General features: G+C 40.1%; 1 long non-coding RNA gene across 20 annotated transcripts in view; it reads left to right on the forward strand.

Moving 5' to 3' along the window:
- LOC115649019 overlaps nucleotides 1-15,152 on the forward strand; it is a 74,184-nt gene that overhangs the window by 4,006 nt on the left and 55,026 nt on the right. For 17 of the 20 annotated variants that reach the window (XR_003999722.1, XR_003999720.1, XR_003999741.1 and 14 more), the window contains exons 2-3: nucleotides 236-370; nucleotides 881-925. This is a non-coding gene — a long non-coding RNA (uncharacterized LOC115649019). Of the gene's footprint in view, nucleotides 1-235; nucleotides 371-880; nucleotides 926-6,544; nucleotides 6,695-9,589; nucleotides 9,762-15,152 lie in introns of all 20 variants that reach the window. The other 3 variants (XR_003999724.1, XR_003999734.1, XR_003999733.1) reach the window with 3 other exon arrangements.

Consider the following 15,152-nt stretch of genomic DNA (forward strand, 5'->3'; position numbering starts at 1 on the left):
TCTCTTATTCCTTTGCAAAACTAAGGTAACTTTAACATGTGTTAAAAATGGTGTATTACTAAAAGCTTATGGTTTTAACTTTTATAAAAACCCCTTTGTAAAAGGGCTACGTGGCTGGAAAATGCTGGGGGTCTGTTCCTTTAGATAAGAAAAAAACAGTTAAAAGGGAGGGGGATAGAGGAGGGGAGGGGGGAAAGGAGGGAGCTGGCTCTTGTTTAAAATCTTGGGATACTAGGATTGGTTCAGGAAAATGAATTCTATGACGCTGCTGTAAAACCACCTCTGATTGGGCCGATCCAAAGGAATTGATAACAAGTGTGAGAGGGTCTGAACCAGAAAAGTTGCCTCATTCTACAGAAAGACTTCAAAGGTGAGAATTCTCGCTCTCTTTCTGATTCCACCATGTGCTCTCTATCTTTGCCCTTTGCAGAGGGAGCTCTCTTTCTTGTCTTGTAACCCACCCTGATTCTGAATGCTTTTTTACCCTGTGCTTACTAAACAGACTCTGCCTGCTTCTCTCTGTCTCATTCAGATTCCACCATGTGCTCTCTATTTTTGCTCTTTGTCCTGTTCTTTTTTTTAACCTCTCTTTTTTTCTTAACCTACACTGGTATTGAATAGTTTCAATGCTTTTTTGCTCACTTTTTTACCCTGTACTTACCAAACAGGCTTTGCCTCAGTCAATTCCCTTTTTAAACCTAGTTTTTAATCATTTTAAATGCTTTTTTCTTAGTACCCCTTTATAGTTTTTGGCCATGTGCTTACTAAACAGGTTTTGCCTTAGTAAATTTCCCCTTTTAAACCTAGTTTTTAATGTTTGTAATGCTTTTTTCTTAACCTACATTGGTATTGACTAGTTTCAATGTGTTTTATTTACTAGGGTTAAACCAGAAAAGCTGCCTCGTTTTACAAAAAGACTGCAAAGGTAAACATTTTTTAATTTTACCCTGAGCTTTATTGTATTTTTCTTAGCCACTTTTTAATAGAGTTTTTACCCTGTGCTTACTGCACAGGCAATTTTTCTTTTAAATTTACTGGCCATGTGCTTACTACACAGTCAATTTTCCTTTTAAACCTAGTTTTTAATGTTTTTTTTTTAACCTACACGGGTAGTCAATAGTTTTTACCCAGGGCCTCCCAAACAGGCTTTGTCTTTGTCAATTTTCCTTTTAAACCTCGTTTTTTCTTAACCTACATTGGTATTGAATACTTTTAATGCCTTTTTTAGCAAATTTTTAACCTACCTCGGTATTAAATAGTTTTCACTCCCTTTTTTACCCTGGGCCTTTCAGACGGGTTTTGCCTTTCCCTTTTTCAACCTAGTTTTTAATATATTTCCTTTTTCTTTAAGTTTTATCCCCATTCTTTCATAACTCTCTCTTTTCCTCTTCATGTCACCAAGCACAAACATACACAACACTCCCCCATAGTCAAACACATACACGCGCACACTCTTTTTCAAAATGGCCGTCGGCGCCACACTTTGGCGCCAATGTTGTTTTCCTTCTTTTTTTTTCATTCCATCGTGTGCTGTCTATCTTTGCCCATTGCAAAGGGGGCTCTTCTTTTTTTTCATGTACGCTGGTATTGAATAGTTTCAGTGCTTTTTTATTCATTTTTTTTACCCTGTGCTTACCAAACAGGCTCCGCCGTAGTCAATTCCCTTTTTAAACCTAGTTTTTAATGTTTTTAAATGCTTTTTTCTTAACCTTCATTGGTATTGAATAGTTTCAATGCTTTTTTATCCTGTGCTTACCAAACAGGTTTTGCCTTAGTAAATTCCCTTTATAAACCTAGTTTTCAATATTATTTAACTTTTCTCTTAACCCACCCTGATATTTAATACACCTTTTACATTTATCTCAAAAATTTCTATTCTTTACTTGCCTACCAAACTAAGCCTTTACCATCCTCTCTCCTTACTCAAACTCACTAAAAACCTCTTTTTTTCTTAACCTACACTGGTATTGAATAGTTTCAATGCTTTTTTATTCACTTTTTTACCCTGTGCTTACCAAACAGGCTTTGCCTCAGTCAATTCCCTTTTTAAACCTAGTTTTTAATCATTTTAAATGCTTTTTTCTTAGTACCCCTTTATAGTTTTTGGCCATGTGCTTACTAAACAGGTTTTGCCTTAGTAAATTTCCCCTTTTAAACCTAGTTTTTAATGTTTGTAATGCTTTTTGCTTAACCTATATTGGTATTCAATAGTTTCAATGCCTTTTTATTCACTTTTTTACCCTGGGCCTCCCAAACAGGTTTTGCCTTTCCCTTTTTCAACCTAGTTGTCAATATTATTTAACTTTTTTCTTAAACTAGCCCTTCAAAAACAAATATTTCCTTTTTTTAAAAAGTTCTATCTTTCTATTCTTTCATAACCAGCCTCTTTTCTTCAATAACTTACCTCTTCTTTCAAATTTCCTTTTTTTCCTCTAAACCTTACTCAAACTTCTTTTTTCCCTTTACACTCTTCTTTCAACCTTTTTCTCTCCATGTACACAAGCACATACACACACAACACCTCCCCTAGTCACACACACACACACTTTTTCAAAATGGCCGTCGGCGCCACACTTTGGCGCCAATGTTGTTTTCTCTCTTTTTTTTTTTTTGATTCCATCGTGTGCTGTCTATCTTTGCCCGTTGCAAAGGGGGCTCTTCTTTTTTTTTCATCTACGCTGGTATTGAATAGTTTCAGTGCTTTTTTATTCATTTTTTTTACCCTGTGCTTACCAAACAGGCTCCGCCGTAGTCAATTCCCTTTTTAAACCTAGTTTTTAATGTTTTTAAATGCTTTTTTCTTAACCTACATTGGTATTGAATAGTTTCAATGCTTTTTTATCCTGTGCTTACCAAACAGGTTTTGCCTTAGTAAATTCCCTTTATAAACCTAGTTTTCAATATTATTTAACTTTTCTCTTAACTCACCCTGATATTTAATACACCTTTTACATTTATCTCAAAAATTTCTATTCTTTACTTGCCTACCAAACTAAGCCTTTACCATCCTCTCTCCTTACTCAAACTCACTAAAAATCTCTCCTTTCAAACTAACTAACCCTTTAAAAACAAAAATATTTCTATTCTTTCATAACCAGCCTCTTTTCTTCAATAACTTTTTAATTTTACCCTGAGCTTTATTGTATTTTTCTTAGCCACTTTTTTATAGAGTTTTTACCCTGGGCTTACCGAACAGGCTTTCTCTTTGTCAATTTTCCTTTTAAACCTCGTTTTTTCTTAACCTACATTGGTATTGACTGGTTTAATACGTTTTATTCACTTTTATTACACTGCCTTAGTACATTTTCTTTTAAACCTAGTTTTTAAATGCCTTTTTCTTAGTACCCCTTTATAGTTTTTGGCCATGTGCTTACTTAACAGGTTTTGCTTCAGTCAATTCCCCTTTTAAACCTAGCTGTATTGCTTTTAATATTAAAAAGCTTTTCTTAACCTATGTTGGCATTCAATAGTTTCAATCCCTTTTTATTCACTTTTTTACTCAGGGCACCCCAAACAGGATTTGCCTTGGTAAATTTTTTTAAACCTAGTTTTTAAGTATTTCTTTATAGTTTTTGCTTATGTCCTTACAAAACAGGTTTTGCATCACTTAATTACCCTTTTAAACTTAGTTTATAATGGTTTTCTCTTAACCTACATTGGTATTGAATAGATTCAATGCTTTTTTATCCTGTGCTTAACAAACAGGTTTTGACGTAGTAAATTCCCTTTATAAACCTAGTTTTCAATATTATTTAACTTTTCTCTTAATCCACACTGATATTTAATACACTTCCCCTAGTCAAACACATACACACATTTTTTCAAAATGGCCGACGGCGCCAACCGAAACGGGGGGTGGGAAGGCGGGACATAAGCCCTAAAAGGGGCGTGGAAACCTGTCAAAATTGCATGGTGATGAATACTATCGAGCTTATTACTACTCTCCTAGTCTAGGAGGAAGGACTTGGTGATTAAAGGCAGTGTTTTTAGGGCATTTCTTGAGACTGGTCTTCTTGTGGTTAAGGCTAGACTGGTACTCAGGAGATTTGCCACAAACTCATGTGACCCTGGGCAAGTCATCTAGTCTCTCTGTGCCTCAGTTCCCCATCTGAAGAGTTGGAAGGTTTTCATAATATCTAACCAAATCTCCCTTGCTGCAGATTAAGCCCTTTACTTCTTGTCCTTCTCACCATCTTCTTTATAACAGTGCTTAATATATTTGAAAACTGTTACCTGGTTCCCCCTCAGTCATCTTTCTTTTAGATCCAAGTTTAATATTTAGCTCTCTTTCTTTAATAACTATAATCTCTACCACCAGCAAATAAAGGCTTAGGCTGGCATAAATTCCCCCAAGTAAAACATTCATGTTTAATACAAGAACTGCTAGTCCTTTGAAAAATTACTGTTATGGGACTTGTGATTGTTGTGCATAGTTTCATGGCTCAGAAATGTATCCTAGAATGTCAGGGTTGGAAGGGACCTCAGGAGGTCATCTAGTTCAACCCCCTGCTCAAAGCAGGACCAATCCCCAGACATTGTACATTCTCCTTTCTTTCCCCAAGAATGCCAAGTAAGGAATTGCTAACCATAAATGTGTTCCGTCGAGAAACAAGGAAAATCAGTTACATTGATCTATCTGATTTAATGACTTCCATGAAAGATTAATAAAGTCCAGAATGTTATGCACTGTGAATAAAGCAACCAAAAGGTCTGGTAAGATTTCTCCTTTCCATTTGCAGAGTGAAATATCATAGGCAGTTCTTCCAAAAAGCTAGACAATACAAAATATTCAATATACTTTAAGATGGTTTAGGAAAGCACTCATGATTTTAGCTACAGATTTTATCTTGATTCTCATGATATTTGATGCTTCATAAATCCCCAGCTGCTGGAGTCATGTGATCAGGTGAAAATCTCAGCTTTTCATTTAAGAAAAGAGTAAAAAAGACTTGACAATGTGACCTATGAGTGACCTGAGGGCTGGGGAAAAAAAGCCAAAGTTAAACGCACCCAACATTTATTTATTTTGCTTATGTTTTTTAATCCAATTACAGGATTTTGGGGGGGACTATCTCATTATTTTTAAATGCTTGCAGTTGGCAGTGCTGGAACTTGCAAACTGGTTCTTTTCATCCAGCCCCAAGAAGCAATGGGCAAAGGATGAATCCAAGCCCAAACAGCTCCAAAGCTTTTGAGTGTTTGGATGTGGGATTTTGGTTCTGCTCAGCAAGGCGATAGTGGCTCAGCAACGTCACTTGGCTCTTGGATCTGATCGTCCCAGGTCTTTGGCTACTGTACAAAGTACCAGATCAGTGTTGTTTTACACCAGCAGGGCATCTAGCTCTTTTATGTTTATGGTTTAGCTCCTTGTGACTATGGAGGATTCCCACTCTAGAGTGCTTGGGATAAGGGTGCAAAATCAGGAATAACTGGCTAGGCAGTAGTACTTCAGAAAAGGGTCGGGGAGTGATAGTGGCTTACAAACAGAATGAACCAGCAGTTTGATTACTCACTTACTTAGCACTTATTTCTGCCTGTGTCACTGACACATTGGGCAGTCCAGTTCCTCCATACATTATGGTCACGCATTATATGTGATACTTTTTCCCTGATAATGCCAGTGCATTCAATATCCTTTGTCACTGTCTTCTGCCAGTTCTTCCATGCCTTCCTCGTTTTTTCTTTCCTCCCTCAGGTACCTAATTCAATGCTTGTTTAGCATGTCTCTCATCTTCTATATGGAGTACATGTCCCAACCACTGAGCCTTCTTTCTTTGATGACATTGTCTGACATGTCCTGCTCTGTCAGCTCCCCTACTCTCACATTTTATATTTTGTCTTTCCCTGAAATGTGTAGTATCTTCCTCTGCCATCTGTGATGGGCGGCCTCCAATTTCTTTTTGTTAGTCACTGTCATCGGCCATGTCTCTGCTCTATATGGTAGCATGCTCAATTCAGTCGCATGGCATAATCTGTCCTGGAGTTTGTTGTGGTGGGTGACCTTGTTTGACCAAATATTGTTCATGATTCCAAAAGTGGTGTTTGCTTTTCCTATTTTCATATCTTTATCACAGCCACTTTCAAAGGTTATCACCCTCCCTAGGTAGCAGAACTCTTCTACCTGTTCAATTTCTTTTCCAGCTATGTACACCTTTCGCTCTGTTGTCCTCTTTCTTATCTTCATAATCTAGATGTTCGCTGCATTTACTTTCAATCCATTTTTTGCTGCTTTCTGTTCTCCCTCTGATGAAAGAGCAACCATTCTGTTCCATGTCACGCTTCAATGTCATTGGCAAAGTCTAGGTCGTGTAACTCATCTCCGCTATCCCATTTTCCACCATCCACTAGGCCTTTTGTTGCCTGCTTCCTCACCCATGCTACTGCTAGCATAAAAAGAATTGGGGATAACACACATCCTTGCCTAAATGCCAGTCATAATGTTGAACCTCTCCACCCAGGCCTGTATCTGATCTTACTGCCTATCTGCTTCCATGATATAAATTCATTATGTTAATCATTTTGGCTGATACCCCATTGTTTCTAGCATGTGAAAGCTCCTGGGGGTGACAGAATTCCAGCAGAGGTACTCAAGGTGCAAGGTGAAATTCGGAATGAACAGTTAACAAAATATGGATGAAAGAAGAAGTGCCACTAGCAGGAAAAGATGGTATCATCATGGCATTGCCAAAAAAGGGTGAGCTTACTCAGTGCACGGACAGAAGTGGCATTGTACTGCTATCCATACCAGGCAATGTATTGGATACTGTTATGCTGAATTGAATGAAGAAGGTGGTGCATGAAATTATTACAAGAGTCTGGGTTCCATGCTGGTAGATCAGTTTGTGAACAGATATTCACTCTTTGTCAGATCATCAAATAATCTCCTGCCATTTTAATTAATTTTATTGACTTCAGGAAAGCATTCAGTAGTGTCCACAGGGAGACTCTGTGGAATATTGGAGCTATTGCTAGAAGAACAATATGATGCTGCAGCGAAAAAGGCTAATATCATCCTTGGAGGCTAACAGGACGGTCATATATAAGAAGAGGAAAATAATTTTTCCACTCTAATTGGCGCTGATGAGGCCTCAGCTGGAGTATCCAGTTTGGGGCACCACATGTAAATATGGAGAAACTGGAGAGTCCAGAGGAGAGCAACAAAAATGATAAGAGGTTTAGAAAACACGAGAGATGAGGAAAGGTTGAAAGAACTGGCCAGGGTTAGTCTAGAAAAGAGAAGGCTGAGGGGGGACACGGTAACAGTCTTCAAATAATTAAAAGATTGGCATAAAGAGACTGGTGATCAATTGTACTCCACCTCCACTGAAGGTAGGACAAGAAGGAATGGGCTTAGTCTGCAACAGGGGAGAGTAGGGTTACAAATTAAGAAAAACTTATTTAACTATAAACCCAATGAAACTGGAACAGGCTGAGTAGGGAACTTGTGAAATCCTTGTCACTGGAGGTTTTAAAGAGCTCGTTAGACCATCTCAGAAAGATGTTTATACTTGGTCCTGCTTCAGTGCAGGGTCCTGGACTAGGTGAGCTATTGAAGTCGCTTCCATCCTTACGTTTCTGCGATTCTGTAAAGGTACATTTTGTTTTTCACATCACATATCTGAAGCACCCAAACATGCACTTACGTCTTAACTAACCCTTGACCATCCCATGGCGTTGCATTACTCTGGGCTCACAGCCCTGGCTGAGTAGCAGCAGCGCCCCCTCTCCCCCCCGCCCCCCCAAAAAAGGGCAGTGAAGCAGAACCAGTGAGGAGGAAGCTGCATGCGAGACCCCAGGGATCCTATTAAAGAGAATGGCTCCTTCACTTTGAGTTACAGAAGTACAATTTTGTCTGACAGCATAGCGTTACTCAGGCTGATGGCTAGCTATGATAGACAGGGACTGCCAGGCATGAGATTCAGCATCAAATTTATGTCTCTCTGGGGGGCGTGGAAATTAATCTCATGTTGGCAAGGCAGAAGCTGACAAAGTGTAAACACAGTCAAAGCTGTCCTTTGACTAACAGAGTGAGTTTTAAGGACGCTGGTTCAGTTTCATTAAAAACTCATTCAGCCACTAAGGGTAGAATTCACAAAGGTATTTTGCTGCCTAACTCCCATTGCAATAGCTGCTGCTTCAGAACCTGGCAGTTGTGACATCAGCACATGTTTGTCAAGGTTCCTTCCCCACTCTGAACTTTAGGGTACAAATGTGGGGACCTGCATGGACACTTCTAAGCTTAATTACTAGCTTAGATCTGGTACACTGCCACCGTCCAGAATTCCAGTGTCTGGAGCACTCTTTGTCCCCCCAGAACTTTCCCCTCCCTGGGTTGCCTTGAGGGACTGGTGAACACAATTCTCTGGTGAACACAGATCCAAATCCCTTGGATCTTAAAACAAGGAGAAATTAATCCTCCCCCCTCCTTTTCCCCCTCACCAATCCCTGGTGAGTCCAGATCCAATCCCTTTGGATCTTAAAACAAGGAAAAATCAATCAGGTTCATAAAAAGAAAGCTTTTAATTAAATAAAGAAAGGTAAAAATCATCTCTGTAAAATCAGGATGGAAAATACTTTACAGGGTAATCAGATTTATACAGCCAAGAGGAACCCCCTCTAGCCTTAGGTTCAAAGTTACAGCAAACAGAGGTAAAATCCTCTCAGCAAAAAAGGAATATTTAGAAGTTGAGAAAACAAAAATAAGACTAACACGCCTTGCCTGGCTATTACTTACAAGTTTGAAACATGAGAGACTGATTCAGAAAGATTTGGAGAGCCTGGATTGACGTCTGGTCCCTCTTAGTCCCAAGAGCGAACAACCCCCAAAACAAAGAGCACAAACAAAAGACTTCCCCCACCAAGAGTTGAAAGTATCTTGTCCCCCCATTGGTCCTCTGGTCAGGTGTCAGCCAGGTTAACTGAGCTTCTTAACCCTTTACAGATAAAAGAGACATTAACCAGTAACTATCTGTTTATGACAGTGTTATTTAATAAGTGCCTGTTTGTCTTTTGTATGAGTATTTCACAACTATAGAAAATATCACTGCAAACATGTCCTGCTTTTTGCGCTCGGAAATCTGGTCACCTTAGCCTCCTCCCCCCACAGATTCCTGAGCCTTAGGTTCCATTATGTGCTCCAAGCAGCTGGACTCTAAACCTCCCCCTCCCCAGCACTTCTTGTGTTCCAGTGAACTGGGGACCTTGCAGCTGGCGTCTGCCATGCATTGGCCCACCGTGACTGCCTATAGCACTGTTCTCCAAGCAGCCCAGCTGGCCAGTCTACATTTTAACTGTCTGACAAGCCATTCAATCAGTTCTGATTCCGCTAGTTGGGGGCTTGGACATGTACACACTGTCCAGTTCATGACTAGCATGGCAATTGCCTGGCCAGGGTTGGAATGTGGCATTGAGGAGCCAGTTATTTTAGCCTGGCTCTAGCACTCCCAAAGCTGATGTTATGGAGTCCCTGGCTTTGGCAGGCTGTGGAGTGTGGTTGGACGCCTGTTGATTAGGAGCCATTGAATGCCCATCAGAAAGTAATGACTTTTACTCATGTCTTGTGATTTCTGCATTATGGGGCTACATCCAGAACTGAAGCCAGAAAACAAGCCATTGTGATTCTGACCCAGACACCAAACTATGGGGACAGGTTTTGGATCCAGGCGTTGGAATTCTACCTGCTCTCGCTCCCAAAATTCCAGGCATTGGGATCCAATTTGAGCTTCTCTTCTCGGCCTCTCACATGGAAACACTGTCCACAGGTAATCCCTCCCCTCCCAGCCCACCCCCACTGAAACATCTCAACAGACAAAAGCCATGTCCAAGATGGCAACTTCATCCTACATCATTAATGAACGCTAAATTATTGAACAGCTTCATAAAAAATGAGATACATTTTACTTCACCAGAAACCCACATATGTTGCACAGACTGATTGTTACCAAATGAGAAGGCCTGCCCCTCATTAAATATATAGCAAAGTGGGGTAGAACATGAAAGATGTGTGGCGATGGGAAGAGAAATGAGTGCTTTCAATCACAGCTGAGGGAGAGAAGTACAGAATAAGGAAAGGCAAAGAGATAAATTGGTCAAAGAAAGAGAGGGGAAATGAGAGGTAAAGAACTCAGGAGCATTAAAGACATTAAAGTGACCAGGAGCATAAGTCCCATTGAAAGTCTTAGCTCACTTAGAGTAAGAAACATTTCCATGCTTTTGATTTTTTTAGACATTAGGGCCAGATTCTCAGTTGATGTAAATCAGCATTGGCGAAAATGGAGCGACATGTATTTACACCAGCTGATTATCTGGCCCATAAGATGGCACTAAGGGGTGTAATGAAAGTTGGGGCCTACTCCAATTGAAAGATTCTTGGAGCAGCTAATCCTGGAATACACAAAGGGAGAGGCAATTATTGAGTTAGCCCTAAGTGGAGCACAGGATCTGGTCCAAGAGGTGAATACAGCTGAGCTCCTCAGCAATAATGACCTTAATGTAATTATATTTAACATCTTTGTGGGGGAATCCTGAAGATGCCCGCCATAGTAGTATTTAACTTCAGAAAGGGGAACTATGCAAAAATGAGGATGCTTGTTAAACAAAAATTAAAAGAAATAGTCAAAAAAGTGAAATGCCTGCAAGCAGCATGGAAAATTTTTAAAAACACTATATTAGAGGCTCAAATTAAATGTATACTCAAATTAAAGAGAATAGTAAGAGGACCAAAAAGAGAAATGCCACCATGGTGAAACAACAGAGTAAAAGAGGCAAAAAGGCATCCTTTAAATAGTCCTACTGAGGAAAATAGAAAGGAGCCTAAACTCTGGCAAGTCAAATATAGAAGTATAATTAGGCAGGCTGTCATGGTACAATTCCCCACTCTGAACCTTAGCGTCCAAAAGATGGGGTACCAGCATGAATTCCTCTAAGCTCAATTACCAGCTTAGTACCCATAGCGCTGCCACCAACCAGGAATTCCAGTGCTTGGTACACTCTGGTCCCCCCAAAACCTTGCCCGGGGACCCCCAAGACCCAGACCCTTTGGATCTCAACACAAGGAAAGTAAACCCTTTCCCTCACCGTGGCCTCTCCCAGGCTTCCCCTCCCTGGGTTACCCTGGAAGATCACTGTGTGATTCAAACTCCTTGAATCACAAAACAGAGAGGACAATTCACCTTCCTCCCTCCTTCTCTCTCCCTCTCCCAGACTCTTCCTGAGAGAAAGTAATCCTGACACAGAGAGAATTTAGCCTCTCTCTTCCCCCTTCCCTCCTTTCTCCCCACCAATTCCCTGCTGAATCCAGACCCAGTCCCCTGGGGTCTCACCAGAATAAAAAAACAACCAAGTTCTTAAACAAGAAAAACTTTTAATTAAAGAAAGAAAAAACAGTAAAAATTATCTTTGTAAATTTAAAATGGAATAGGTACAGGGTCTTTCAGCTATAGACACTGGGAACACCCTCCCAGCCTAAGTATACAAGTACAAATTAAAATCTTTTCAGCAAAATACCAATTTGAACTCCTTTCAGCCAAATACACATTTGAACTTCTTCCAACCAAATACACATTTGCAAATAAGGAAAACAAACATAAGCCTAACTCGCCTTATCTACCTAGTACTCACTATTCTGAACTTATAAGAGCCTGTATCAGAGAGATTAGAGAGAAACCTGGTTGCACGTCTGGTCCCTCTGAGCCCCCAGAGTGAACAACAACCAAAATCTAACAGCACAGCACAAAAACTTCAAGATTTGAAAGTATCCTGTCCTCTGATTGGTCCTCTGGTCAGGTGACAGCCAGGCTCACTGTTCTTGTTAACCCTTTCCAGGCAAAGAGATATGAAGCACTTTTGTTCCATTAACTCTTACTTATCTGTTTATGACACAGGCCAAAAAATAATCTGAAGAGCAACTAACAAAAACTAACAGCAAAAAAAAATGTTAAGCACATCAGAAGCAGGAAGCCTGCCAAACAGTCAGTGGGGACATTGGCCATACTCATAGACTCATAGACTCATAGACTCTAGGACTGGAAGGGACCTCGAGAGGTCATCGAGTCCAGTCCCCTGCCCTCATGGCAGGACCAAATACTGTCTAGACCATCCCTGATAGACATTTATCTAACCTACTCTTAAATATCTCCAGCGATGGAGATTCTACAACTTCCCTAGGCAATCTATTCCAGTGTTTAACTACCCTGACAGTTAGGAACTTTTTCCTAATGTCCAACCTAAATCTCCCTTGCTGCAGTTTAAGCCCATTGCTTCTTGTTCTATCATTGGAGGCTAAGGTGAACAAGTTTTCTCCCTCCTCCTGATGACATCCTTTTAGATACCTGAAAACTGCTATCAGGTCCCCTCTCAGTCTTCTCTTTTCCAAACTAAACAAACCCAATTCCTTCAGCCTTCCTTCATAGGTCATGTTCTCAAGACCTTTAATCATTCTTGTTGCTCTTCTCTGGACCCTCTCCAATTTCTCCACATCTTTCTTGAAATGTGGTGCCCAGAACTGGACACAATACTCCAGTTGAGGCCTAACCAGCGCAGAGTAAAGCGGAAGAATGACTTCTCGTGTCTTGTTTACAACACACCTGTTAATGCATCCCAGAATCACGTTTGCTTTTTTTGCAACAGTATCACACTGTTCACTCATATTAAGCTTGTGGTCCACTATGACCCCTAGATCTCTTTCTGCCATACTCCTTCCTAGACAGTCTCTTCCCATTCTGTATGTGTGAAACTGATTGTTCCTTCCTAAGTGGAGCACTTTGCATTTATCTTTATTGAACTTCATCCTGTTTACCTGAGACCATTTCTCCAATTTGTCCCGATCATTTTGAATTTTGACCCTGTCCTCCAGAGCAGTTGCAATCCCTCCCAGTTTGGTATCGTCCGCAAACTTAATAAGCGTACTTTCTATGCCAACATCTAAATCGTTGATGAAGATATTGAACAGAACCGGTCCCAAAACAGACCCCTGCGGAACCCCACTGCGAGTTGCTAAAGGAGCACGCAAGGAAGACAAGGCCATTGCAGTGATGCTAAATGAAATCTTTGCATCAGTCTTCACTGCAGAGGATGTGAGAGAAATTCCCACACGTGAACCATTCTTACTGGGTGACAATCTGAGGAGCTGTCCCAGAGTGATGTGTCAGTAGAGGATTTTTTGGAACAAATGGCTAATTTAAACAATAATAAGTCACCAGGACGAGATGGAATTCACCCAAGTGGTCTGAAGGATCTCAGATATGGAATTGCAGAGCTGTTAACTGTAGTATGCAACCTATCACTTAAATCAGATTCTGTACCAGATGACTGGAAGACAGCTAATCTGACACCTATTTTTAGAAAAGGCTCCAGAAGTGACCCTGGCAGTTACAGGCCAGTAAGCCTAACTTTAATGCCAGGCAAATTGATTGAAACCATAGTAAAGAACAGAATTATCAGACACTCTTAGATTAATACAATATATTTGGGGAGAGTCAACGTAGTTTTTGTAAAGGGAAATCACACCTCACTAATCTACTAGAATTCTTTGAGAGTGTCAACAAGCATGTGGACAAGGGTGATCCAGTGGATATAGTGTACTTAGATTTTTCAGAAAGCCTTTGAAAAAGTCCATCACCAAATGCTCTTAAGCAAAGTAAGGTGCAATCGGATAAGAAAGAGGGTCCTCTCTTGGATCAACTGGATAATAGATAGGAAACAAAAAAATAGGAAAAACTGGCCAATTTTCACAGTGCAGAGTGGTAAATAGCAAGGTGTCTGAAGGATCTGTCTTGGACCAGTGCTGCTCAAAATATTCAGTGATCTGGAAAAAGGGGTAAACAGACAGGTGGCAAAGTTTGCGGATGATACAAAATTACTGAAGATCGTTATGTCTGAAGAAAACTGCGAAGAATTACAAAGGGATTTCACAAAAGTGGATGAGTTGTCTTTTAACTTAGCTGTTACCACTCAAGAAACAGCTCTTGGAGTTATCCTGGATAGCTCTGTGAAAACATCCATGCAGTGTGGCACACAATCAAAGTAATGACAGTAAATAACATAATGCCACTATATAAATCCATGGTACAGCCCACACCTTGAATACTGCATGCAGTTCTGGTTGCCTCATCTAAAAAAAACATATATTTGAATTTGAAAAGATACAGAGAAAGGCAACAAAAATGATTAAGGGTATGGAACAGTTTTTGTATAAGAGGAGTGTTAAGGTGTCACCCCCACTTTGAATTTCAGGGTACAGATGTGAGGACCTGCATGAGATAATCCCTAAATTTGTTTACCAGCTTAGGTTAACAGTAAACTGCCACCACCAAGCATGTTCCAAATCTTAGGGGAGAGCCACTTGGAACTCTGCCTTCCCCCAAATTATTTCCCCAGTCTTTATCCCTCTTTTCCTGGCAGGATTGAAACTGATTCACCTCCCACCAATTTCTGGTGAGCCCAGATCCAAAAAACCCTTGGATCTAAAAACAAGGAAAAATTAATCAGGTTCTTTAAAAGAATACTTTTAATTAAAGAAAAAAAAAGGTGAAAGGAATACCTCTCTGAGATTAGCCTGCAAGTTACTCTAACAGACAACAGATTTAAAACACAGAGGATGTCCCTTTGGGCACCCTTAGTTACACAAAGACATCCAATTTGATTCTCCCACTATGCAAAAATGAAGTTACAAAAGAAAATAAACATAATCTAATACATTTCTTCTCTAAACACTTACTACTTTTAAGAAATGTTAGATGGCTGATTCCTGGATCCTGTACTCCGGCACAAACTTTTCTGAACAAAGACTGATTTCCCTCCTCCTGCTTTGAAAACATCTTGTCCCCCGCCATTGTTTCCTCTAGTCAGGTGTCAGCTAGGCTATGTGAATGTCTTAACCCTTTACAGGTAAAAGAGGAATTAACTCTTAACTGTTTGTTTATAACAGAGAGATTAAAAACACTGGGACTGCTCAGCTTGTAAAAGAGACAACCAAGAAGGGATATGGTAGAAGTCTATAAAAATCATGACTGATGTGGAGAAAGTGAATAAGGAAGTGTTAATTGCCCCTTCACATAAGACAAGAACCAGGGCTCACCTAATGAAATTATCAGGCATCAGGTTAAAACCAACATAAAGGAAATATTTCTTCACACAATGCACAGTCAGCTTGT

Source organism: Gopherus evgoodei, chromosome 1 (genome assembly GCF_007399415.2).
Source record: "Gopherus evgoodei ecotype Sinaloan lineage chromosome 1, rGopEvg1_v1.p, whole genome shotgun sequence".
NCBI classification, from domain to species: Eukaryota; Metazoa; Chordata; order Testudines; family Testudinidae; genus Gopherus; species Gopherus evgoodei.